This window comes from Mobula birostris, chromosome 13, assembly GCF_030028105.1.
Source record: "Mobula birostris isolate sMobBir1 chromosome 13, sMobBir1.hap1, whole genome shotgun sequence".
In the NCBI taxonomy this organism is placed as follows: domain Eukaryota; kingdom Metazoa; phylum Chordata; class Chondrichthyes; order Myliobatiformes; family Myliobatidae; genus Mobula; species Mobula birostris.
The window spans coordinates 5,734,985-5,760,037 of NC_092382.1; the positions used below are offsets into that span (position 1 = coordinate 5,734,985).

General features: G+C 45.4%; 1 long non-coding RNA gene across 1 annotated transcript; it reads left to right on the top strand.

Moving 5' to 3' along the window:
* Positions 1-9,800: 9,800 nt before the first annotated feature.
* Positions 9,801-24,853, top strand: LOC140208315 (uncharacterized). The gene is made up of 2 exons (XR_011888724.1): positions 9,801-9,844; positions 21,342-24,853. It is a non-coding gene; the product is annotated as an uncharacterized lncRNA (long non-coding RNA).
* Positions 24,854-25,053: the final 200 nt, after the last annotated feature.

Here is a 25,053-nt window from a genome sequence, read left to right on the forward strand (position 1 = left end):
AGATGGTATGACTGAGTGAATCCTTTCCCACAGTCTGAGCAGATGAATGGCCTCTCTCCAGTGTGAACTCGCTGATGTACCTTCAGTTTAGATGAGCAAGTGAATCCCTTCCCGCAGTCCGAGCAGGTGAACGGCTGCTCCCCGGTGTGAACTGACTGGTGAGACATTAGGTCAGGTGATCGAGTGAATTCTTCCCAACAAGTTCAGCAGATGACCAGCCCCAGCCCAGGGTGAACTGACTGGTGTGTGCACAGATGGAAAGACTGCCTGAATCCGTTCTCACACACAGAACAGCTGAATGGCCTTGTCCCAGTGTGAACTTGCTAATGTACCTTCAGTTGAGATGACCGATTGAATCCATTCCCACAGTATGATCAGATGAATGGATTCCCCTCTGTGTAAAATGACGGGAATGCCAATCGGTCTGATGATCGAGAGAATCACTCCCCACAATCTGAGCAGGAGGGATGATTGAGTGAATGCCTTGCTCCACTTCTTCCACTGTATGGTGCAACTGTAACGAAAACCAATCTCCCCCGGGATCAATAAAGTATGACTATGACTATTAAATATCTGGACAGAGACAGCGAAACTGGCGTGTTCTGTTCGAGATTCCAGTAGACAAATTCCTTGTCATTTTTAACCTGTAAAAAGATTTACAAAATCCATCAATTGGTATTGGAAAACCTTTCAGATGAGGTCACTTGAGTTGTCAAAGTGTATTCTGGCATCACACTATTACAGTGAAGTTCAACACAAGTTGGAGAGAAATCAACTTCTAACTGGGCACAGTGCTGGTATCTGGAATGACCATCAAACTCTCTGATGCTCTTCCTGTCTCTATAAGAATGGGGTATTTCTGCCATCTCCAATCTGTGACCTGGCTCAGTTTGACTCTCTCCATTGGTATTATTCCCTGTTCCCACTGAGCTACTTGGAATCCTGGCCCCATGGTAACTGAAACACTCACACAAATAGCCGGCTGTGCATTCCACGCACCCACCCCTCTCTGTGTAAAAAACTTACATCTGACATCCCCTTGGTATCTATTTCCAAGCACCTCAAAACTATGCCCTCTCATGTTAGCCATTTAAGCCCTGGGAAAAAACCTCTGGCTATTCAAACGATCAATGCCCCTCATCATCTTATACATCTAAAACAGGCTCCAAACATAAACAAGAAAATTATACATTGCTTTGAGGATTTGTTAGAAGTATATAAAATTATGAGGGTATAGATAGGGTAAATGCAAGCAGCTTTTTCCACTGAGGTTGGGTGGGATGACAACCAGAGTTCATGGGTAAGTGGGGAAGGTGAAAATTTAACAGGAACATTGAGGAAAGCTCTTTACTGAAATGGTCATGAGTGTGTGAAATGAGTTGCCAGCACAAGTGGTGAATATGAGCTCAGTTTCACCATTTAAAAGAAGTTTGGATGGGAGCCTGGATGGTAGGGGTCTGAAGGTGAAAGTCCCAGTGCAGGTAGTTGCAGTAGAGACCTTAAATGTTTTTTCCAGCATTGACTAGATGGACCAAATAGCCTGTTTCTGTACTGAACCTCTCCATGTTTCTGTGACAGAGAAGCTGGACAAACTTGTTTGGAAGGGAAAAGGTAGGAGTGACAATGGAGCAGCAATGGCTGGAGTTTCTGGGAGCAATTCGGGAGTTGAGTGATCGATACATCCCAAAGAAGTGGAAGCATTGGAAAGACAGGAGGACACAACTGTGGATGAAATGAGAAGCCAAAGCCAATATAAGATCCAAAGAGAGGGCAAACAAAAGGGGAAAAACTATTGGGAAACTTTTAGAAACCTGCAGAAGATGACAAAAACAAAAAGTCGGATGAGCTCAGGGTGTGGAATTATGATATTGTAGTCATTAATGAGTGTTAGTAGCACCCAACAGTCTGAGACATTTAGAGCTACAAAATATCCGGGGCCTCAATATCTCTTGAAACCCAAGGTTCCCTGCACCAGTTACCTTTCAACTTTTATTTTGGCAGGCACATACAAACTCTACACCCTCAAAATTTCACTTCAGAAGGCCTCCTACTTACCAAGTACTTCCTTGCCAGAAAACAGCCTGTCCCAAACCACACTTGCCAGATCCTTTCTGATACCATCAAAATTGACCTTTCTCCAATTTAGAAGCTCAACCTGTGGTCCAGATCTCTCTTTTTCCATATTTACTTTGAATCTCATGGAATTATGGTCACTAATTTTTGTCACCAGCCCTGGATCATTTCCTAACAGCTTATTGCACACTTCTACGTTGGGAATTCTATGTACTGATTAAGGGCACCTTTGTTTGTTGGCATGGTCTGCGATCACTTTACAGATTTGTTCCTCTAAATCCCTCAGACTGTTGGGTGCAACCAAGTCCCAATAATGGCTACAATATCATAATTCCCTGTCCTGAGCTCATCTCGCTTTCCTATGATGATTCTTGCATTGTGATATACACAGCTCAGCACGTTCATCGCACCATGCTCAACCATTTGATTGCTGACTCTATCTGAGGTCTGAACACATCTGACTGGTGTTAAGAAAACAAACTCTCCCTCATGGTCCCAAAAACAAAGGAGCTAATTGTGGATGACAGGAGGAATGGAGACAGGCTAACCTCTATTGACATCAATGGACCTGGGGTTGAGAGGGTGAATAGCTTTAAGTGCCTCGGTATAAACATCACTGAGGATCTCACATGGTCTGTACATAGCGGCTGTGTTGTGAAAAAAGCACAACAGCACCTCTTTCACCTCACACGGTTGAAGAAGTTTGGGATGGGGCCCCAAATCCTAAGAACTTTCCACAGGGACACAATTGAGAGTATCCTGACTGGCTGCATCACTGCCTGGTATGGGAACTGTACTTCCCTTAATCGCAGGAACCTGCAGAGAGTGGTGCGGACAGCCCAGCACATCTGTAGATGTGAACTTCCCACTATTCAGGACATTTACAGAGACAGGTGTGTAAAAAGGGCCCAAAGGATATTGGGGACCCAAATCACCACAACCACAAACTGTTCCTGCTGCTCCCATCCAGGAAACGGTACCACAGCAAAAGGACCAACAGGCTCCGGGACATCATCTTCCACCAGGCCGTCAGACTGATTAATTCATGCTGATACAATTGCATTTCTATGTTATATTGACTGTTCTATGTACAAACTATTTATTATAAATTACTATAAATTACACATTGCACATTTAGATGGAGACGTAACGTAAAGATTTCTACTCCTCATGTATATGAAGGATGTATGTAATAAAGTCAATTCACCCTCCCCACTATCTGTTCTGTCATTCTGGCTCCCATTCCCCCTACAACTTATTTTAACCACATCACCCTCTCCCCACACTAGCACTAGCAAGCCTCACCACTGGGATATTAGTCCCCTCTTGTTCTGTTCCCCTCACTAACGAATCCCCTCTCAGCCCTTTGACTTTCCTCTGTCAGTAATCCCCCTAACAGTTTCTAAAGTGGTTCCACCTGTTGCGTGGGATGGCAACAAGAGTACTCTGCAATGGCTATTTAAACCCATTCCCCTTCCTGACTCTCACCCAGTTTCCTGTGTCCTGCACCTTGGGTGTAACTCACCTCTCTTCATGTCATATCTATCACCCCCTCCAACTCCTGGCTGATCCGGAATTCATCCATTTCAAGTTCCAACTCCTTAAAGTGCAGGGTTACAAGCTGCAGCTGGATGTATATCTTGTGGGTGAAGGCACAGGGGACACTGGAGATGCACAGTGAATTTTACCTGGAGAGATATTTATTTGAACAACCAGCAAAGCACTGTTGATAACAACTTTGATCTCCTCTAGGTTCGATCGAGTTCATCTGCACTCTCACACAACCTATGTATCAGGCCTGTAACAGGTTATGAAGTATTTTCTCACCACAGCTTTTGCATATTGTCCATATGTGTTTTGCTTGCTAAATGACGCTTTAAAAAGTCAGATTTCCAAATATCACTCCACTTCTTCCCACTTGTAAATTCTCCATCAACTTTTGCATCACCACAATACACACAGGTAACACCAGTTTCCATATTGGACATAAATATTTCCCCTGAACCCTCCTGAGGAATTGAGGATGTATTTTATAAAATCATTTTGAACCTGCGTAGCCTCTGGATAAAAGAATAATTGAGACTGAATAGGAATTTTTTAACTGAAGTAAACTCTGTCTTCAGCGGTGAGCTAAGACAGGCTCATTACTGGTTCTCTGCGGCTTGCAGAGAGAGACACTGAGAGCGGATAACATTATACATTGTACCCTCGTTTGAGTGAAGGGAGGAGGACTCGCCGATAAGGACAGGAATGACAGGACTGTAATTAAATCAGGGCCTTGCAGAGGGAATACCTGATGAGGACTGGAGAGCACATCCATCTGTATTTAAAACTTCATTTTTTGAACTCTCTTATCTAAGTAATTAAGTTTTGCACCAACAGACTTGTTGGGTGTACCAATTCAAATAACATCTTGCAATAGTAATGTATGGGGCTTACTATGTGTAAATATACGGCTGTAACCTGACTAAGTCAGTCCACTTGTCAGATGGCGGCAGTGTTTACGTACCTTCCCTTTGACAACTGGGTCTCAAACTCCCACAGGAGAATGCACAATAAACTGTGGTGATGATAAGAAGCTGGTCTCCCGAGTTTTATTCAGATTCAATGTTAACATTTGGCGTTATGAACAGGATCCCAGTACAGGGAGAGACAAGCAGACAGACTGAGTTTTATTCAGATTTAATGTTAACATTTGGCGTTATGAACAGGATCCCAGTACAGGGAGAGACAAGCAGACAGACTGAGTTTTATTCAGATTCAATGTTAACATTTGGCATTATGAACAGGATCCCAGTACAGGGAGAGACAAGCGGACAGACTGAGTTTTATTCAGATTGAATGTTAACATTTGGCGTTATGAACAGGATCCCAGTACAGGGAGAGACAAGCAGACAGACTGAGTTTTATTCAGATTTAATGTTAACATTTGGCGTTATGAACAGGATCCCAGTACAGGGAGAGACAAGCAGACAGACTGAGTTTTATTCAGATTCAATGTTAACATTTGGCGTTATGAACAGGATCCCAGTACAGGGAGAGACAAGCAGACAGACTGAGTTTTATTCAGATTTAATGTTAACATTTGGCGTTATGAACAGGATCCCAGTACAGGGAGAGACAAGCAGACAGACTGAGTTTTATTCAGATTCAATGTTAACATTTGGCGTTATGAACAGGATCCCAGTACAGGGAGAGACAAGCAGACAGACTGAGTTTTATTCAGATTTAATGTTAACATTTGGCGTTATGAACAGGATCCCAGTACAGGGAGAGACAAGCAGACAGACTGAGTTTTATTCAGATTTAATGTTAACATTTGGCGTTACGAACAGGATCCCGGTACAGGGAGAGACAAGCGGACAGACTGAGTTTTATTCAGATTCAATGTTAACATTTGGCGTTACGAACAGGATCCCAGTACGGGGAGAGACAAGCGGACAGGCTGAGTTTTATTCAGATTCAATGTTAACATTTGGCGTTACGAACAGGATCCCAGTACGGGGAGAGACAAGCGGACAGACTGAGTTTTATTCAGATTCAATGTTAACATTTGGCGTTACGAACAGGATCCCAGTACAGGGAGAGACAAGCGGACAGACTGAGTTTTATTCAGATTGAATGTTAACATTTGGCGTTATGAACAGGATCCCAGTACAGGGAGAGACAAGCGGACAGACTGAGTTTTATTCAGATTCAATGTTAACATTTGGCGTTATGAACTGGATCCCAGTACAGGGAGAGACAAGCGGACAGACTGAGTTTTATTCAGATTCAATGTTAACATTTGGCGTTATGAACAGGATCCCAGTACAGGGAGAGACAAGCAGACAGACTGAGTTTTATTCAGATTCAATGTTAACATTTGGCGTTATGAACAGGATCCCAGTACAGGGAGAGACAAGCAGACAGACTGAGTTTTATTCAGATTTAATGTTAACATTTGGTGTTATGAACAGGATCCCAGTACAGGGAGAGACAAGCAGACAGACTGAGTTTTATTCAGATTCGATGTTAACATTTGGCGTTATGAACAGGATCCCAGTACAGGGAGAGACAAGCAGACAGACTGAGTTTTATTCAGATTGAATGTTAACATTTGGCGTTATGAACAGGATCCCAGTACAGGGAGAGACAAGCAGACAGACTGAGTTTTATTCAGATTCAATGTTAACATTTGGCGTTATGAACAGGATCCCAGTACAGGGAGAGACAAGCGGACAGACTGAGTTTTATTCAGATTTAACGTTAACATTTGGTGTTATGAACAGGATCCCAGTACAGGGAGAGACAAGCGGACAGACTGAGTTTTATTCAGATTTAATGTTAACATTTGGCGTTATGAACAGGATCCCAGTACAGGGAGAGACAAGCGGACAGACTGAGTTTTATTCAGATTTAATGTTAACATTTGGCGTTATGAACAGGATCCCAGTACAGGGAGAGACAAGCAGACAGACTGAGTTTTATTCAGATTTAACGTTAACATTTGGCGTTATGAACAGGATCCCAGTACAGGGAGAGACAAGCGGACAGACTGAGTTTTATTCAGATTTAATGTTAACATTTGGCGTTATGAACAGGATCCCAGTACAGGGAGAGACAAGCAGACAGGCTGAGTTTTATTCAGATTTAATGTTAACATTTGGCGTTATGAACAGGATCCCAGTACAGGGAGAGACAAGCGGACAGACTGAGTTTTATTCAGATTTAATGTTAACATTTGGCGTTATGAACAGGATCCCAGTACAGGGAGAGACAAGCAGACAGACTGAGTTTTATTCAGATTCAATGTTAACGTTTGGCGTTATGAACAGGATCCCAGTACAGGGAGAGACAAGCAGACAGACTGAGTTTTATTCAGATTCAATGTTAACATTTGGCGTTATGAACAGGATCCCAGTACAGGGAGAGACAAGCAGACAGACTGAGTTTTATTCAGATTCAATGTTAACATTTGGCGTTATGAACAGGATCCCAGTACAGGGAGAGACAAGCAGACAGACTGAGTTTTATTCAGATTTAATGTTAACATTTGGCGTTACGAACAGGATCCCAGTACAGGGAGAGACAAGCAGACAGACTGAGTTTTATTCAGATTCAATGTTAACATTTGGCGTTGTGAACAGGATCCCAGTACAGGGAGAGACAAGCGGACAGACTGAGTTTTATTCAGATTCAATGTTAACATTTGGCGTTACGAACAGGATCCCAGTACAGGGAGAGACAAGCGGACAGACTGAGTTTTATTCAGATTCAATGTTAACATTTGGCGTTATGAACAGGATCCCAGTACAGGGAGAGACAAGCGGACAGACTGAGTTTTATTCAGATTCAATGTTAACATTTGGCGTTATGAACAGGATCCCAGTACAGGGAGAGACAAGCAGACAGACTGAGTTTTATTCAGATTCAATGTTAACATTTGGCGTTATGAACAGGATCCCAGTACAGGGAGAGACAAGCGGACAGACTGAGTTTTATTCAGATTTAATGTTAACATTTGGCGTTATGAACAGGATCCCAGTACAGGGAGAGACAAGCGGACAGACTGAGTTTTATTCAGATTCAATGTTAACATTTGGCGTTATGAACAGGATCCCAGTACAGGGAGAGACAAGCAGACAGACTGAGTTAGTGTCCGGGCCACTCTGGGGCTGCGGAGACCGACCGGGCGCCCAATAGGTATTTTACCTTTTGTCTCTCTCCGTTAGTAACTCACCTCTCCTCATCTCACATGGGGGCAGAACAAAGGTGATTTTCTCAACAGCTGATGTAAAAGATTGTGTTCCCTCGGAGGGAAATGGAAATAAATCAGAAAGCGGACATTTACTTTGGGATTTGTTCCGCCTTGACGGAGAGCGGTAACGCCCTCTCGGCTGGTCCGCCTCGGCTATTGGTTGTAACCAGTGATTGACATCGCCTCGCACCAATGGGAATAGCGCGGCTCCTGAATCCTCTGTTGACAGCGGTGGGGGAGGGTCTAGTCACGTGATTAGTAGCCCAGCCGTTGAACGGACAAAGCTCGAGCTCTCCAGCGCGTGAGTGACGTAAGACACGGCGCACGTGAGCGCAGATGTCGGCGTGGGGGAGCCCATGTGTGACGTCAGGCGCGTGGGTGCACCTGTGTGACGTCACCTGTGGGGGAGCGCTCGTATTTAAAAACACCTGAATGGACGTTTCTGATGATTTCGGTGGGACAACAACATTAATCACGGGTTTCATCACTGAATCCAGTGTTGTGAGATGTAAAGTCCCCTGTTATGTGTCCGGCTGTGCCGTGTTGTTGGTGGAGTGGGCAGCCTGGTGTTTGTCTCGATTCGGGTCACAACACCAGAATTGCCAGCGGGGTCCACACACAGTGTATTAGTCAACAGAAAACCTCTCGTCCCTGCGGTCTCTGTCTCCTGGTAAACTCAACACCCTGACAATGTGAACCATAGACACCCCTTCCTCTCAGAGTCAGGGAATCAATCAGACAGCTGATCACTGAGAGGAATTATATTTATTGGTCATTAAAGTTCACCCAGATTGGTTTGGACGGATTTGATGTGGAGTTCGGGGTGTCACAGTGAAAGGGCCGGACGGCCGAACTCTCTCCGTTGTCCAAACTTCCTTCCAGGTGAGGCGACACTTCACCTGTGAATCTTCCGGGGTCGCCCGTTGTGTCCGCTGCTCCCGATGCGGCCGCCTCGACACTGGTGACACCAGATCCTCCGCAGTTGTGCGGGGTCGGGTTGTGTTTTGGTGGGGGGGGGGGGTCGATGTTATTGTTCCCTTTTGTGCGGGAGGGGTGGGTTTTGGGGGTTGATGATCGGGATGCCGTTCTTTTTGATGTAGGGGTGGGGTGGGAGTTTGATTTTTCTCTCTGAACGACTTTCATGTTCTTTCTTTGTTTCGTGACTCTGTGGAGGAGAACAAAAACTCAGTTGTTCATAAATACCTGCTTTGACAGTAAATTAACCTTTGAACTATCCGCTCCTAGCGTGAATTCCCGGTGTCCAAACATTTTCATTCCCATTCCTTCCCATTCCCGTCCCGACGCGTCAACCCATCGCCTCCTCTTGTGCCAAGGTGAAGCCACCGTCAGGGTCCAGGATCAGCACCTTGTATTCCGTCTGAATACCTCCTCCCCAACCCGATGGCATGAATATCGATTTCTCCTTCCTTTGAACAAATCTCCCCCTCACCCCTCCCTCCCACTCCCTCTCTTCCTCTCTGACTTTTCACGTCCTCTCACCTGCTGATCACTTCTCTCTGGGTGCACTGCTCCATCCCTTTCTCCTGTTCTCCACTCTCCTCTCCTATTAGATTCTATTTTCTTCAGCTCTTGACCTTTCCCACCTACCTGGCTTCACCTATCATCTTCCTGCGAGACATTTCTTCGCCCGCCCCGATTTTATTCAGATATTTCCCCCATTGCATTTCAGTCCTGAAGGAGGGTTCAACTGGAAACATCGACTGTTGACTCTTTTCGATAGATGGTGCCCGGCCTGCTGAGTTCTGCCAACATTTTGTTTGTGTTGCTTTGGATTTTCAGCATCTGCAGACTTTGTCGTGTTTGTGATTTACCTCTCCGTTGTCGCTCCAGCCTCCGACCACTGGTGGCGCTGCATGGACCTTCGGCCACTGGTGGCGTTGCACGGACCTCCGGCCACTGGTGGCGTTGCACGGACCTCCGGCCACTGGTGGCGCTGCCGCGAACATCCTGCTAACGCATGCGCGGTGCCGAATGCAGCTGCCGTTGGTGGGTCTCCGATTCGGGGCGGCGGTGAGTGGAAACATCCCCGAGTTTGTGTGAATCTGGGCCGCTGAAATTCGGAAAGTCCCGGGCCCGAGCTCTGCCTGACGGCTGGAGCAGGGGTGCAGTGACAATCTTTTAGGTGCCGGAGCTGTACGAGGGGTGGTTGATAAGTTCGTGGCCTAAGTTAGAAGGCTTGAAGTTTACAGCTGTCGTTACATGTACGTGTAGTTCCGCTCTGTGAGTGATCATGCAGAAAGTTTGAAGCTAATAACTGTTGTGGTATTTCTGTGTCAGATAATTGAAAATTGACAGGTTTTCTAAAATTGACTCCTTCCACCTTAGACCACGAACCTATCAATCACCTCTGGTATGTCACACCCAGTGTGTGTACCTGCTCATTTCATGTACTGGGCAACTTCCTTGTCCCATTGATGTAATGAGCAGGTACACAAATTGGGTGTGGTATATGTATGTAGATATATATGAATAGGGCTTTTTATAATGTCAAGCACTAAACCAAGATGCAAGAAATATATGAATTCCAGAGCTCCACAGAACTTTACAACTCCTCCCTTGGAGGATCAGACACCCTGAGCCGATAGGCTGGTCCTGGACTTATTTCATAATTTACTGGCATAATTTACATATTACTATTTAACTATTTATTACTATGTTTCTATTACTATTTATTATTTCCATGACTATTATTTCCGAGGACTGAGAGCACCAACTGGAGAGAACCCTTCTGACTCAGGGTTTCCATTAATTCAGTCAGGAGCAAGTTTGGTGAGTCTCATTTACTCAAATACTGGTCCTTTAGACATTACATATCTGTACAAAGTAAGGTAGGGAATAGTTGTGGTGAGACTGAATGTGCCCAGAAATACCAGTTATGCCTCTGTCAGACCCAGTTGCAATCACTCCAGGTCTGGTAATGTACTGTCAGTATCCCAGCTCTTTAAAGTCACTCACGTTCCCTCAGTGTTTGTTCATTTGAAGAACTTGCATCTTCTGAAGTAGCTTTTGGTCTGTTCTGAGTGTGGAGAGAGAAAGAGAAATAATTGTTTGAAATGACTTGTTGCAAACTCACTCCCCATACCCTGTGCATTCTCAACCAGATTATTGATTTAGATGACAAGTAGCAATGGGTGTAACCCTGGGGAACTCCACGAGGCACGGGCCTGGACTCCAATAAACAGCCTCCCATCATCACCATCTGCTTCCTCCCATCTAGCTGTTCCCAGACTCTGGGCTCTGTGACAAAGCCCAGGTCCCTCCTTTCTCTGCCAGTGTAAAGTCTCAGGCCATCCAGTTCTGTAGCACCGTTTGGTGAATTGTAATCATCCTGGTGGATATCTTGGTTACCTGTGACAAAGCCCAGGTCCCTCCTTTCTCTGCCAGTGTAAAGTCTCAGGCCATCCGGTTCTGTAGCACCGTTTGGTGAATTGTAATCACCCTAGTGGATATCCCTGTTACCTGTGCTGAGTGTCAGTCAGCGCTCCAGCTGTATTATTGGCCAATTCTTCCAGAGCGGCTGCTGAATTAATTATTTCCCTGGAATTTCTGGCTCCCCCACAGGAGGGGAAGGCAACCATCCCCAATCCGTTATATGCCTTCGTTGCCTATTCCATTGGGGGTGATCCAGGACCCTCCAGTGTGACACACGGTCGGCCAAACAGCAGCGACCACTCCAACCCTCGTCCCGCCCTGGAGGACCCGTCCGGTCGGGTGTGGCTCCGTGCCGCTGCCCTGTTCTTTCTCCCGACAGCCAGGGATAGGCCCCGTTTTCCTGATTGATTCCTGGGATGGCAGGACTTTCATATGAGGAAAGACTGGATCGGCTAGGCTTATACTCGTTGGAATTTAGAAGATTGAGGGGGGATCTGATTGAAACGTATAAAATCTTAAAGGGATTGGACAGGCTAGATGCAGGAAGATTGTTCCCGATGTTGGGGAAGTCCAGAATGAGGGGTCACAGTTTAACGATAAAGGGGAAGCCTTTTAGGACCGAGATGAGGAAAAACTTCTTCACACAGAGAGTGGTGAATCTGTGGAATTCTCTGCCACAGGAAACAGTTGAGGCCAGTACTTTGGCTATATTTAAGAGGGAGTTAGATATGGCCCTTGTGGCTAAAGGGATCGGGGGTATGGAGGGAAGGCAGGTACAGGGCTCTGAGTTGGACGATCAGCCATGATCATACTGAATGGCAGTGCAGGCTCGAAGGGCTGAATGGCCTACTCCTGCACCTATTTTCTATGTTTCTATGTTTTTCCACAAACCCAGTAAGTTCCATTTACTGGTCCAGGGGTATGATAAGTTTGGTTCTTGGTACAGTCACTACCTCCCACTTGGTAGGGTGCACTCTCACTGTGGTCACACCAACAAGTGGTACTGACCACTGCTGGAGAGGTAACTCGTATCCCCAGCCATAGCCTGGAGGGGACCGACGACTCCGTCCCTCAAAGCAACACCTTCATCAACATAACACGGTGTCTGGCCTTCCAGACCTGGATATGGTGCAATTGATAATGCCACCATTACGGCTACCAGAAAACACCATGACTGAATTTACTTCACTGGTATTCAGGGGCACCACTGACATGGGGTTCGTAGTCTTACCGTGCTGGGGAATTTCGGCACATACCCAACGTGCTCCCCGCTCCACTTGCTTAGCGTAGGTGTGGCAGAGGGACAGGAAAGTGTGAACCTGGGGGCTCCCGAGACAGGGGCAGGTCCCCTTCGGGTCATTAAAGTCAGCATTAGCCAGTACGGTTTTCAGTCCTTATCAGTCCGGCCAGTAACGTGTTTACAGTCCATTCGACGTACCCTCCGGAGCGGCCCTTCCCCCTTCACTGCAGTAGGTGTTGTCAGTGGCACTCGGTACAGTCCTTTCCACCTCGGTCCCAACATCTTCCCATCCCAGTTCTTCAGCAGGACAAAATCTCCAGGCTCGATGGTGGGGTCGTCACCCTTAGGCTGGGTTTCGTCCTCTCGGTAGGCCTGTCGTACCTGGGAACGCAAGCTTTGCAGAGTTTTAGTTAATTTGCACAAGTATTTTCCCATCTCCTCCCCCAAGGTCTGTATATCCAATGTTGCAGGTACGTTCTCAGGGAGGAGCGGCAAACGAGGTCGGGGTCCCCATGGGGTTCTCATCGGCTTCCCATAGATAATTTCTGCAGGTGACAACCCCGTCTTACTTGATGGCGTGATTCTCATATGGAATAGGGCCAAGGGGAAAACCTCCAACCAGGTCAGTCCAGTTTCTTGTGTCAGTTTGGCCAACTTATCTTTCAAGGTACCATTGGCTCGTTCCACTATGCCGGCTGCTTTCGGATGATGGATGCAGTGGAACTGTGGTTTTATAGCAATTTCTTTACAGATTTCCTCATTTATTTTGGCAACAAGATGTGGCCAATTGTCCGAGCTTATCATTTCTAAACGTCCATAGCGAGGAATTAATTCTTTCAGGAATATTTTCACAACGCTCATAGCGGTATTATTAGTTGTAGGAACAGCTTCAGTCCATCTGCTAAATACATCTACTATCACTAAGCAACACTGACAACAGTGTACTCTAGGTAATTCTGTAAAATCAAGTTGTAAACAAGACAAAGGTCCACTAGGCAAGGAGGTAGTTCTGGAACCACATGGCATCCCCTTTCCAGCATTCATTTCTTTTGACAAATTGAGCGTGCTGTGGCTCACTCTTCAGCTAGTTTCTGGAGATCAGGGTGCCGCCAAGATGGTAATAATGTATTAAGCATTCCCTCCTTGCCCAGGTGTATACAGTTATGTACATAATCTATCAGAATAGGTGAGAACACAGAGGGAACACAGACCTGTCCTGCAGGGGTCACCCATAAATTGGTCTGAGGTTCAAGGTGGCAACCCATTTGGGACCACAGTTTGCGTTTTCCTTCAGGGGCGTCCCCATGAAACTTACATATTTCCCCCATGTTTGGCATGCCCATCCTTAGATTGTGTCTAATTGGAGCTTGCTGGGTTCCCGAGGCTACTAAAAGTGTGGGGTTCAGGGCTGTCTGTTCGGCCGCTGCATCAGCCCTAGTATTACCCTTAAATATGTCATCAGATTCCCCAGTGTGGGTTGCATATTTAATAATAACCAAAGCTCGAGGTAACTGTGGAGCGGTGAGTAACTTGTCTGCAAAGGAAGCATTACTAATGGGGTGGCCAAAGGAGGTCAGGAATCCCCAAAGCCCCATAGTCAGTGCATAACGGGAATCTGTGTAAATGTCTGCCCTTTAGTCTGTTGCTAGGATACAGGCACGAGTTATAGCAAACAGCTCAACCTTCTGGGCGGAGACAGCTGCTTCCATTACTTCACTGTCCGTCACTATCACATCGTTTCCCTGCTGGATCCACAAAAGAGCTTCCATCCTCATAGAACGTTGCCTCGGGCTTGAGGGGGTATTGCGGAATGGGTGGGAGAGTCTGTCCTTCTTTCACGGTGATCTGGACAGGGGGCAGTTGGTGCGGCCGACTTCATGGCCTGAAATTGCCCAGAGATGGGGTACAACGTCTTGGGTTCAGTCAATATTAAAAGAATGTCTTACCTTCACCTTCAACTCCTTCCAGTATCGGAGTTGGCCGGTGGCCAAGCCTTGTTATTCACCCTCGGTGCTGGAGGCTTGTTTCATCAGGGTGTAGGCAAGGAACCCGAGGCTCTTTGGCTTGAACCCAGGGAAAACCCTAACGGTGGTATGGGGAACCACCAGTCCTGTCTTTCGCCAAAGGAAATCCGGAACTTCGGCCAGTAATGCACAGTCCTCTCTTCCTTTAACATCTCCAATCACCATGCCTGGGAACTTCTGTCCCTCGAGGGGTGCATAATATTAGCTTTCCTCAGTTGAGCACCCCTTAGGGTCATAGCCCAGGGTCACATGAGGGTTGGCCGCTGGCAGAAGGGGTTCAAATGCAGTGGAGTCCAGATAAAGTGCCCACCACTGGGAGGTCGGAAACTGGGGAAGCTGTTGGTTGTTCGCTAGTCCCAGGGAGACACCCTTGTCCATGCATAGAATCTCGACTTCCAGCGGACTGAGCAAGTCTCTCCCTGCTGGATTACACCCCAGACTGGTGGTGACTGTAAATGAAACCTCACACTGGAATTCCACCTGCAGTGGCTGGGTACGTGAATACGTATGTTCCGTGCCTTCGAACCCAGACACAGTGATTGTAGCGTCTGATGGCTGGAATCCCTTTTCCAGTACTATTTCCTGATCGAGAGTGGTTGTGGTGGCCCCCGTAAATGGAATTGGAATTGCAGCAACTTGCAATATTTCATTGGGTTTTCCTGAGGGGTGGTACTCACAGCAGGAAGCGTCCTTGCTTGTCAATTTCCAAACAGTTTTTGTCCCTATCTGTCCCTTGGTAGGTTTGTGTTCCCATTTCTGATCCCCAGATAAAGCCCGCTCGCATCCTTCTACCCGCTGAACATATTCAGGTCTAATATTAGTTCCTTTCGGGGTTGATCGGAATTCGAAAGCCGGGTCCCAATAATATGTCAAAGCTCGTCGCATTTGATTTTGATCATTGCCAGGCCGATCCATATTATTTGTTTTAATCACGTTGGCTAACTTAGTTGGTAAGCATTGGAGCAGAAAGGCATTAAACTGGGGGGACGGATTTCCATCATTGAAGGCTTGGTGTCCTGCGAAAGTGCTGCAGCAGGCCAGAAATCGCTCCCAATAGTCTGGTCCCCATTCCCCAGGCTTAGGTTTGCATTCAGGTACTTTAGTGATGTTTACAGGTTGCTGGAGAGCCCTTTCCAAGGCTTGAATAATCTGGTCTGTCTGTTCATTCTCATTATGGTTTTCCACCTGTAACTCCTGATAGGTTTGGTATCTCAATTCTGCTTTCCATTTCTGCCCCTCATTAGCTGAGAGAATCATGCAGCAGAGACCGAATGAATCTTCCCGGGTCACATTATACATTTGTATAGTACTGCGGACATACTGAGCAAACTGTGCAGGTTTTTCTTTTCTATCTGGGGCTGAATCATGATCATTATCATTTCCTGAGGCTTCCAGGGTGCATACACAGGAATCACTGAGGACTGTCCCTCCTCCTGCTCGTGGATTGGGCAGCATTTGGGTCGGCAATTGTCTTCGTGGAGCCATTAACTCTGGGGTTTTATTGGATTCTTCCCTCCCTGTCTCGGAATAATCCTCAGTATTCCCGTTCTGGATCTCAGGATATAGAGAGCCTCCCCTTCCCTGCCGCCGCTGTTTGACCCGAGCGGCCACCGTATCTGAGTACTGGGAGGATTGGGGTTCAGGAGCACTGGGTGCACTTGGCCCTTGGTAAGGTGGGGGGTGCCCACTCCTCATCACGGTCACTGTCCTGACACAGGGTCAGTATGCCAGACATGGGTTCCGGATCCCTTGTTTCCCAAACAGTTCGAACTTCAGACTGACGTTCCTGCCCTTCTCTGCTACCTAGGCCACCCTTGGTTTGCTTATGTTGTTTTTCCTGCTCTCGTTTTCGGTGCCCATCCACCCATTCACGCTCCGCTTTTAGCGTCTCCCAACCTTTGGCGTTCCTTCTGCAGTACATACCTCTATCCCTTTGTCACATGCATTATCCCTCCAGCTTGCTGATCATATACTGTTCCACTTCACATCTACCTTTTCCTTCCACCCCCTTTTCAACAATTTCCACTTCTTTCCACAGTTCTTTCTCCAAATCAGATTGGCTGCTTGTTTACATGAGCTTATATACCAGGTTCTGCACTCCACAGCGGCCACATTTTATTCCCCAATTTCTTATTCAGCCCTGCACTCAACATTCGCAAATCTTTTTTCCTTGTCCGGAAAACTCTCATACAGATTGTGTAGGGCTGCTCCTGGCCTGCTCGTGTCAATCGACTGCAGTTGACCCGTGTTCTCTAAGTAATTTACCCGGCACAAAGCCTCCAGCTCAATTAACAATCAGATAAATTCACCCGGCTGGCACCCCCTGATCAATTGATAAACTTACACGGCACGTCTGCCTCCTGCCCACTTTGCAAAATTTAGCCAGTACTGCCTCCTGCCCATTTGGTAAAATTTCTCCCGACAGATTCTTTCCCGATCCCATCAAGGTTATATGATCAGTCTCAGGCGAGGGACCATACCTCCAAAGGAACTAACGGAGAGCGACAAAAGGTAAAATACCTATTGGGCGCCCAGTCAGTCTCCACAGTCCCCAGAGTGGTCCAGACACTAACTCAGCCCGTCTGCTTGGGTATACTGGGATCCTGTTTGTGACGCCAAATGTTAAAGTTGAATCTGAATAAAACTCGGGAGACCAGCTTCTTATCGTCACCACAGTTTATTGTGCATTCTCCTGCAGGAGTTTGAGACCCAGTTGTCAAAGGGAAGGCACGTAAACACTGCCACCTTCTGACAAGTGGACTGACTTAGGTTACAGCCGTATATTTATACATAGTAAGCCCCATACATTACTTTTGGAGGATGGTATTTGAACTGGTACACCCACCAAGTCTGTTGGTGCAAAACTTAATTACTTAGATAAGAGAGTTTGCTAAATCAAGGTTTTAATTACAGATTGATATATTGTCCAGCCCTTATCAGGTATTCCCTTTGCAAGGCCCTGATTTAATTACAGAGAGATGTTCATTCCTGTCCTAATCGGCGAGTCCTCCTCCCTTTACTCAAATGAGCATACAATGTATAATATTATCAACTAATGAGAGTACAATGTATAATGTTATCAGCTCTCAGTGTGTCTCTCTGCAAGCCGCAGGGAACCAGTAATGAGCCTGTCTTAGCTAACCACTGAAGACAGAGTTTACTTCAGTTCAAAAATTCCTAAACAGTCCCAGTTATCCTTGCAGCCAGAGGTTACATAGGATCAAAATGATTTTCTTTATATATCCTCAATTCCTCAGGAGGGTTCAGGGGAAATATTTATGTACAATACAGAAACTGGTGTCACCTGTGTGTATTGTGGTGATGCAAAAGTTGCTGGAGAATTTACAAGTGGGAAGAAGTGGAGTGATATTTTGAAATCTGAGTTTTTGAAGCGTAATTTAGCAAGCAAACCAAATATGGACAATGTGCAAAAGCTCTGGTGAGAAAATCTTTCATTACCCGTTACAGGCCTGCGACATAGGTTGTGTGAGAGTGCAGATGGGACTCGATCAAACCCAGAGGAAATCAAAGTTCTTATTGACAATGATTTGATAGCTGTTAAAATGAATACCACTCTATATAAAATTCACTGTGCACACTAGGTAGAAAAAGCACAATACAAGATTTATGTGCACACTGGTCATTGCAAATTAGAGGGGACATTGGTGGGAAGGTGGGGAGACCTCCAGTGTCCCTGAAGCCCTCACCTACAAGATGTGCATCCAGCTGCAGCTTGTAACCCTGCAGTTTAAGGAGTTGGAACTTGAAACGGATGAATTCTGGATCATCCAGGAGCTGGAGGGGGTGATAGATATGACATGAAGAGAGGTGAGTTACACCTGAAGTGCAGGGCACAGGAAACTGGGTGAGAGTCAGGAAGGGGAATGAGGTTAAATAGCCATCGCAGAGTACTCTTGTGTCCATCCCACACAACAACAGGTGGACCACTTTAGAAACTGTTGGGGGGATTTACCTGGCAGAGGAAAGTCAAGGGGTGATAGGGGATTCGTTCATTAGGGGAACAGAACAAGAGGGAACTAATATCCCAGTGGTAAGGCTTGCTAGTGCTATTGTGGGGAGAGGATGATGTGGTTAAAATAAGTTGTAGGGGGAATGGGAGACAGAATGACAGAACAGATAGTGGAGAGGGTGAATTGAATTGAATCGACTTTTATTACATACATCCTTCATATACATGAGGAGTAGAAATCTTTACATTATGTCTCCAGCTAAATCAGCAATGTGTAATTTATATTAAATTATAATAAATAGTTTGTACATAGGTCAGTCAATATAACATAGTTATGCAATTGTATCAGCATGAATTAATCAGTCTGATGGCCTGGTAGAAGATGATGTCCCGGAGCCTGTTGGTCCTTTTGCTGTGGTACCGCTTCCTCGATGGTAGCAGCAGGAACAGTTTGTGGTTGTGGTGATTTGGGTCCCCAGTATCCTTTGGGCCCTTTTTACACACCTGTCTCGGTAAATATCTTGAATAGTGGGAAGTTCATATCCTACAGATGTGCTGGGCTGTCCGCACCACACTCTGCAGGGTCCTGCGATTAAGGGAAGTACAGTTCCCATACCAGGCAGTGATGCAGCCAGTCAGGATGTTCTCAGTTGTGTCCCTGTAGAAAGTTCTGAGGATTTGGGCCCCATCCCCAACTTCTTCAACCGTCTGAGGTGAAAGAGATGTTTTTGTGCTTTTTTCACAACACAGCCAGTATGTACAGACCATGTGAGATCCTCGGTGATGTTTATGCTGAGGAACTTAAAGCAGTTCACCCTCTCAACCCCAGATCCATTGATGTCACTAGAGGTTAGCCTGTCTCCATTCCTCCTGCCGTCCACAATCAGCTCCTTTGTTTTTGTGACAATGAGGGAGAGTTTGTTTTCTTGACACCAGTCAGATGTTGTTCAGACCTCAGATAGAGTCAGCAATCAAATGGTTGAGCATGGTGCGATGAATGTGCTGAGCTGTGTATATCACAATGCAAGAAGCATCGTAGGAAAGCCAGATGAGCTCAGGACAGGGAATTATGATATTGTAGCCATTATTGGGACTTGGTTGCACCCAACAGTCTGAGGGATTTAGGGGAACAAATTTGTAGAGAGATGGTAGACCACGCCAAGAAACAAAGGTTGATTCATTAAGTGATTTTAACTTTCTCTATTTTGACTGGGACTCCCTTACTGTAAAAGGACTAGATGGGGTAGAGTTTGTCAAATGTGCCCTTAATCAGTTCATAGAATTCCCAACATAGAAGTGTGCAATAAGCTGTTAGGAAATGATCCAGGGCTGGTGACAGAAAATAGTGATCATAATGCCATGAGATTCAAAGTAAATATGGAAAAAGAGAGGTCTGGACCATGGGTTGAGATTCTAAATTGGAGAAAGGACAATTTTGATGGTATCAGAAAGGATCTGACAAGTGTGGTTTGGGGCAAGCTGTTTTCTGGCAAAGGAGTACTTGGTAAGTGGGAGGCCTTCAGAAGTGAAGTTTTGAAGGTGTTTACTTTGTATGTGCCTGTCAGAATAAAAGTTGAAAGGTAACTGGTGCAGGGAACTTTGGTTTTCAAGAGATATTGAGGCCCCGGATATTTTGTTCCTCAAAATGCCTCAGACTGTTGGGTGCAACCAAGACTCAATAATGACTGCAATATCATAATTCCACCCCCATGCTCGTCTGACTTTTTTTTTAGTCGTCTTCTGTTGGTTTCTAAAAGCTTCCCAATCATTTTTGCTCTTTTGTTTGCCTTCTCTTTGGCTTCTCATTTCAGCCGTGGTTGTGTCCTCCTGCCTTTCCAATGCTTCCACTTCTTTGGGGTGTGTCTATCACTCCGATCCCGAATTGCTCCCAGAAGCTCCAGCCATTGCTGCTCCGTTGTCACTCCCACCTTTTCCCTTCCAAACAAGTTTGGCCAGCTTCTCTGTCATAGAAATATGGGGATGTTCAGTACAGAAACAGGCTATTTGGCCCATCTAGTCAATGCTGGAAAAACTTTTAAGCTGTCTGATGCAACCTCCTGCACCGGGACCATCGCCCTCCGTACCCCTCCCATCCAGGCTCCCATCCAAACTTCTTTTAAATGGTGAAACTGAGCTCATGCTCATCACTTACGCTGACATCTCATTCCACACTCTCACAACCATTTCAGTAAAGAGCTTTTCCAAATGTTCCCGTAAAATTTTCACCTTCCCCATTTACCCATGACCTCTGGTTGTCATCCCACCCAACCTCAGTGGAAAAAGCTGCTTGTATTTACCCTATCTATACTGTCATAATTTTGTATACAGTATTTCTGGCAAATCCTCAAAGCAACGTATAATTTCCTTGTTTATGTTTGGAGCCTTTTTTGGTGTATAAGATGATGAGGGGCATTGATCGTGTGGATAGCCAGAAGCTCTTCCCAGGGCTGAAATGGCTAACACGAGGGGGCATAGTTTTAAGGTGCTTGGAAACAGATACCGAGGGGATGTCAGGGGTAAGTTTTTTACACAGAGAGTGGTGGGTGCGTGGAATGCACTGCCGGTTATTGTGTGAGAGTGTTTCAGATACTGTGGGGCCAGGCACCCATGCAGCTCAGTGGGAACAGGGAATAATACCAATGGAGAGAGTCACACTGAGCCAGGTCACAGATTGGAGATGGCAGAAATGCCCCATTCTTATAGAGACAGGAAGAGCATCAGAGAGTTTGATGATCATTCCAGATACCAGCACTGTACCCGGTTAGAAAATGATTTCTCTCTCTAACTTGGGTTGAACCTCACTGTAACAGAGTGATGCCAGATCACACCTTGACAACTCAAGTGATCTAATCTAAAATGTTGTCCTTCACCCATTGATGGATTTTGTAAATCTTTTTACAGGTTAAACACGACAAGGAATTTGTCTACGGGGATCTAGAACACAACACACCAGTTTTGCTGTCTCTGTCGAGGTATTTAATATTTGATATCACTCAATCATCCTTCCCGCTCAGACTGTGGGATCATCGGACCGACTGGCATGCCCGTAATTTTAAACGGGATCCAATTCATCTGCTCAGACAGTGGGAGTGGATTCATGCGGTCATCCCACCTACAAGCACACCAGCGAGTTCATTCTGGGGAGAGGCCGTTCATCTGCTGAAGCCTGAGTTATACCTCTGCGTAGGCGCTACAGTGTAGCCTACGCAGTAGCCCATGCAAGTGGCCTACGCCATTGTGAGCATTTCTACTTGTGTGTCTTCGTCGCTCTGCCAAAATGCTAGTTGGCTTTGGGCTTTCTATCCCACTGTTTTGAATTGACTCGTGTTGAGCTGGAAATGGTGGCGACTGCTGAGTATATCTTGTTGGAGTTGGAGCTAATAGACGTTGAACAGGAGTTACTTTTATTGAAATTACTGCAACGCAGAGTTTTTCCATTGTGCATTCCACGACGTCCAAACCGGTTTGTCAAAATTTCTTTCCACGAATTTGATGCTATTTGCAAGTCTTCATAGTCTGCCGACAAAGCGTGGTACAAATGTACATATTTTCTGACTTCCTCACTTAACCTCTCCTCGATTAGGTCCATTTTCCAACTTCGAAGCAACAGGAAATGCGTAGGAGGAAATGCGCTGCTACCAAGCGGACCAATCACAGATCCTGCGGTCTGCATCGCCGTGACACGTAGTTACATTTTTGGGAAGGTGCATGTTAGGCTACGGCGTATGTTACGGCCCAGCATGCCGCATCAAGTATGCGTCTACGTGGAGCCTGGGACGTAGCTTCGAAGGAGAAGTACAATTCAGGCTTCAGTGTGTGGGAAGGGATTGACTTGGATATCTCAACTACAGAGACACCAGCGAGTTCACACTGGGTAGAGGCCGATCGCTTGCTCAGACTTTGGTAAGAGAATCTCTCAGCAAAATCAACTTAATATACATCTTTGAGTTCACACTGGAGAGAGGCCGTTCACCTGCTGTGAATGTGGGAAGCGATTCACTCAGTATTCTAACCTTATGTAACTCTCACTTCAGCTAGCAGCAGGGGATAGCCCCGCAGCCCGGCCAAAGTTAAGAAATCTCATTTGGGTGGATGCTGTGTGATGTGTCCCCTGTTACAAATCAGTACTGTACCCTGAAATAAGAAACAGTCCACAATATGTGATAAAACGATTGAGCTTTATAATTCTTATTTTGACTATATGGTTAGTGAAGTAAACAAAACAAATGGAAAAACAGTCCACTGTCTCCAGTTGCATCTTCTCATCTGTTCCCAGCAAAAGACCATGAAAATCTCTCTTCCAGACTTACAAGGAAGAATATTTCTGTCATTGGATAGCTCCACACTTGAAAACCCTGTTATCTCTAGTCGTAACCTAAACATTTCACTTTTTGTGTTTGCCCTGTTCGTGACATTCTCGTTAGACATTCATTTCGTCCATGATATTCTTTGCATCATATTGAACATGTGATCAGGAAAGAGGAGTCAGAATGCACGGTAATTATGGGAAAGATTGAAGGGAAGAAATCAAGAGGAAGACAAATGATGATGGAGACAGCAGCCAGAGAATTGGAATGGAATACCAATGAATTGATCCACTTGACCCGAAACAGGAGTGTGTGGGCCATGGCAGTCAAAGCTCAAACTGGGCTTGGCACCTGATGATGATGATGATAATGAACCTAAACATTGCTGCTACAGACAAACCTCAGCAGTGAAACAGTGTAGAGAGGCCATTACGTTAGCAGTGAAACCTTACAGCATGTTACTCTTATGACACACTACCGGGTTCACACTGGGGAGGAAGTTTCAATAAGCTGCTTGCCAGATGTTGCTGAATGCAATTTTGAGAGTGACTGTCGGTGCTGAACTCTGCAATTATTGCTGCTGCTCACCACACCCAGTTCTGCACCCTGGTCACTGGGCATGGGAGGAGTTTCTTCTACATACTCACCTTTAATGGTACTAGATCTGTGACAAATAAATCAGTTCTATTTTAAACACTGTCTCCAATACTCAGTGAATTTATAACACCTAGTGTACAGTAGAGAGTCAACTCAGGCCGGCTGGACACTGCCAGTGATTCTGTTCCACGACAGTCCTTTCAAATGCTCCCCTGCTGTTCACCCCTGGTTTTCCCTGTGGATGAGTTCCAAATAGTCACCACTCTGTGGGTGAAGAGGTTTCCCTTGAATTTCCTGCAGACTGAAGAAGTGGAGGTGACTGCAGTTGTGTCTGCGATGTTCTTCACCCCTCTAATCTCTGGGCTGAGGAAGAATGACATTGGTAGTTAACCTCCTTATTCAGGGCTCATTTCCACGTTATGGGTCATTTCCCCTGTTTCTAAAGGGTTGTTGAAAACACCCTGTCCTCTAAAGACTGAAAGCAGAATGGGAAACCATTAGTTGGATCTTCAACAAAGAAGGGTCAGAAACCAGAGGGGGGTCTGCACAGGGCAGAGTTTGGGGCTCTGGACAATGGTCGGGGTAAGAACATATGATGAGGAGAAGGGAATCAGCAGTGGGGCGTGGCGATGAATGACAGAGTAGCAACATTTGGAAGCTGATAGACAGAGAAAATAATTCAGTTGTCAGACTGATGACACAAACAAAACCTATGGTGAGGTGCCCCACTGGTCGAGGAACATGTGTGTGTTGGGAATGGTTTTATCTATTGAGGGAGTTGTTCCTGCTAGTTTATCCTGTAATATTATACCCAGATGGTTATTATGGATTGTCCTCTCTGAAATAATGTGCAGTATTGATTATCATATAATTTGTAATATTTTGACTCTAAAACTGGATCAGGCTTGAACTTATGATGCCTTTATGGAGTGATGGAGGGCATTCATGAGTTTGTATTTTAAAGCACGATTTTGGTGAATGATATTTGCCACTTGATTGTAACTTTGTCGGTAATCAAATTCAGTTAAACTGCTGCAGGATCCTGGAATGTATTGGATTGTGTCTTGTTTCTCTTGGCATTTTCTGCATTTATTGCCTTGTTTGTTTGTATTGTATGTATTTTTGATTATTTCATTCTTTTTATTAACCATCTTGTCCTGCATCTATTGCCTTGTTTGTTTGTATTGTATGTACTTTTGATTTTTTCATTCTTTTTATTAACCATCTTGTCCTGTATTTCTGCAAGGAACCTCTCTGTTTCTAGGAAGAGGTCTCCAAAACTCAGTCAGGTGCTTGATGCTCCTCGTCTGCTCAGATCATTGGGATGTCTCCGATGGAGGGTCATACGCATTCCACTGGTTAATGTTTTCTTCCGTAGTGATGATTCATTTTTCTGATTTGGCCTCTCATTTTGTCTTCTGGTCTGTATTTCTTATCACTATTGCAGACACACACAGGGAGTGCTGAATCCAGTTCATTTTTGATGAAAATATATACTTAGAAGTTTTATCTGACTGTTGTGTGATTTTTTTTTCATGTATGTTATTTCTCTCCCTCCTTCTGTCCAAGGTAGTGTTAATCCAAGTGGGTCTGAGTGTAAGTAGTCTTTTCTAAAGTTTTCTAAATTTCTTAGTTACTTTTGTATATTTTACTGATTGAAATTTGACCAAGATATTGTTTATTTAAAAAAAAGTCAGTGTCGGTATTGA